This window comes from Quercus suber, unplaced genomic scaffold, assembly GCF_002906115.3.
Source record: "Quercus suber isolate HL8 unplaced genomic scaffold, Cork oak 2.0 scaffold_1493, whole genome shotgun sequence".
In the NCBI taxonomy this organism is placed as follows: Eukaryota; Viridiplantae; Streptophyta; class Magnoliopsida; order Fagales; family Fagaceae; genus Quercus; species Quercus suber.
Window position 1 is genome coordinate 1 of NW_027070865.1, and position 3,337 is coordinate 3,337.

The window sequence follows — 3,337 nt, forward strand, 5'->3', positions numbered from 1 at the left end:
GAAAAGTAGAAGTGTAGAAGAAGTTATCAGATTGCTTGGAAAATGTGATTGTGTGAATGAGTTGTCATTTTATTATTATTTAAATTTATTTTTAAACTTAAAAGTTAAAATGGGAAGCCCAAGAGTTGGCTGGGTGACATGCTGAGATAAATCTCATGATCAGTTGACAATTTTTTTTTAAACAAAATATACATTTTTTTTTATATAATATTAATCAAGGTTTTTAAATTTGGACCGGACCGTACGATTTAACCTGATTAATCGTGAACTGTTCATCAAAACATTTTTTTATACGTGAAAATCGGGCATATAGAAAATATGAGAGAACCGCTTGAACTGAAGTCTAACCTGAAAAACCGTTCAAATCGTAGGCCGATTCGATCGTAAGACATCAGTGAAATTTGATTTTTCGATCTCAAATTCTGGCATGGATCTAAAGTGAAAAAATAAAAATAAAAATAAAAAGAAAGAGAGAAACTGATGAAGAAGATTTGAAGATGAAGGAAGGAATTTAAGGAGCACCGACTGATGGCATGATGAGATTAAAAAAAATAAATAGATGAGCGCAGTTGCAGACGTGACTCGTGATGGGGAAGAAGAGGGGAGGAGTGTAGGAGTACTGAACTGGAAAGCTAATGCTAGATAACCATGTAAGAAGGAAATAAAGCTTCACAAAGTAAAAGTAAAAAAGTATTGGGAATAGATAAATCAGAAATTACGTGGGTGGAGTCAGAATGGATGAGTAAATTTAAATTTGAAAAGGAACCTTCTGGTTCCTATTTTGCAAAATGCAAATAGTCAAATCCCCACTATACTAATTTATTTCCTAATAAAAGTCTATTTTTTATTTTTACATGTGGCACTGTTTTATGCTCAACACTAGAACATACTCGGGCTGGCTACACTAAGCCGAGGTGGAACTAAGCATGTCTATTTGTTTGAGCACACCTGTAAACTTTTATCATGCTATATATATTTCTAACTTTTTCTCAACAAAAAAAAAGTTTATATTTGAGTTTTTTATTTTAGTTTTTTTTTTTTAATAATAAATCTCATCATCTCTCCTCTTATTTGGATTTTTTTTGTAAACATTATAGTTAATTCATTAATTTATATAATTTAGGTATAATAAGAATAAATAATAAAATTTATTTTAAAGTTTGTTTCAATTTTTAAAAATATTTTAGTCAATTTTATTAATATTTATGAATTTACTACCTTTATTTTTATTTTTATTAATTGTTAAATTAATTATGACATCATCACGGTTCGACCCCAGTTTAACCTTGGTTCGACCTTAAAAACCTTAAACATCTTCCTTTTACAGTTCAATGAACGGTCCGGGTTTCAAAATCTTGATATTGATATCTTATTTAGTTGAAACTATTATATAAAAAAATGTAAATAAGACATGCCTATGAAGTATTTTAATACTATTTTATATCTCTCATTTATGCTTTATCATTTATTATTTTTTCTTATTTAAAAGTTGTGATAATGTATTTGAAAATTATTTAATTTTTTCATGTTTTTAAAATTAATATTGCTCCTTTTTTTTTTTTTTTTAATTTATCTATTATTTGTATAATTATTAAATTAATTATGACGTTATTACGGTTCGACCTTAAAAACCTTGAACCTCTCTCTTTTACAGTTCAATGAACGGTTCGGGTTTCAAAACCTTGGGCAATTGTATGATAGCATCAAAGAATCCTTGTTTAGCGCCACAATTGGTAAATGTATCAACTGATTTTGCAAAATAGATTCTTTGTTTGCTAATGCTATTATGACTTGTAATGAGGATTCAGTTCAGTGAAACTGTTATATATTGATATTCTATTAATTAATGTGGTATGGGGTGGTTTATCAAAATTGTGCTAGCTTAATACCAATTGACAAACAAACAATTTTTTCTTAATACCTTCGCACGTTTGTTAGTTTCGTATATGAGTTTTTGTGTAGATTTAAGTTATATAGAGTGTGTGGAAATAAGTTATGTAGATGCGTGTGCGTGTGTTATCCCCCAATTCCTTTGAGCCCAATCCACAAACACACACGTTTAGTTTTGTAATACCCCATAATAATAAGTTATGGGGTATGCATGTGTTGTCCCCCAAATCCTTTGAGCCCGATCCACGGACCCGAAAATAAATTTGATTTGCTAAAAAACCCTCTATTATATTTATTTCACAAAAAAGGCCGAGGAAGTCTTACAAAAGAGAAAAAGCTTAGGCCCCTTGCCCATCTCTGACCAGGCCCAGAGCTATTACAAGAATGAATATCATCGAACTTTTATAGCTAAAATATCTTGGCTACAGCATTCCAAGCAGCATCATCACCTGCTTTTTTTACTGTGAAGCACTAAAGCACATCACATGCAAGAGAATAAAGAAAAAGATAAAGCGAAAAAGGAAAAAAAGAGAATTCAGAGAAAGAAAACTGTGGGGCTTAAGAGCATCAGCAATGGAAAGGGCAAATGCCAAATGTAAGTCCAATTTTACCATTCAGCCCAGAATACTCGCTCCATTGGAAATTGTAAAAGGTAACTTGAAAAAAAAATACAATTTTGCTACAGTGCGGTTCTAAATGTAGAACCGCACTATTTCTACTATTTACTTTATCATCTCTACACTCTCTCATCGAGTCACTGGTCACTCTCATCTCCTCTCTCTCTTTTTTCTTTCTTATTTTTCAGTTCTGATTTTCTCATTCCATCCTTCCCCCCCTCTTGTCCCTGTCTTCAAAATTTTTTTTTTCCTTGAATCAAGCCTCCGTGGGTCTCATAGTTTGGTGGAGCTCATGGTTTGATGTGGCTGATCGGGATGGTGCCATGGTGGTGGATCGGGGTGGTGTTGTAGTTTGTGAATTGGGGTGCTTGCCGTGGATCAGGGTGGTGCTGTGCTCGCTGTGACTAAGCTGCCGTGGGTTTACTGTTAAGAATTGCTGGTGGATTGATTTGGGTTTTCCTGATACTGTGCTAGATTTGCTGGGTATGTTTTATGGGGTAGATATGAAGATGGAAGGAGAAGGAGAAGGAGAAGAAGGTGAAAAACAAAGGAACAGAGGAGTCAGGAAGACAGTGTGGAGGAGATTGGGAAAAAACAAAAAAGAAAAAAAAATTTATTGTGTAGATATATTATTTTAATGAGTAGAATAGGAAAATAAAAGTTGAGATGTTGGAAGCATTGAAAAATGATATGGTATAATTGGTAAAGTAGGTTTTTGGGATGGTAAAATAAGATGGGATGCCATTTTCGGTTGGAGATGCTCTAATAATAGGGGGACATTTATGTGAAATTAAGCAATATAGATTTTTTTTTTTTTTTTTTTTTTTTTT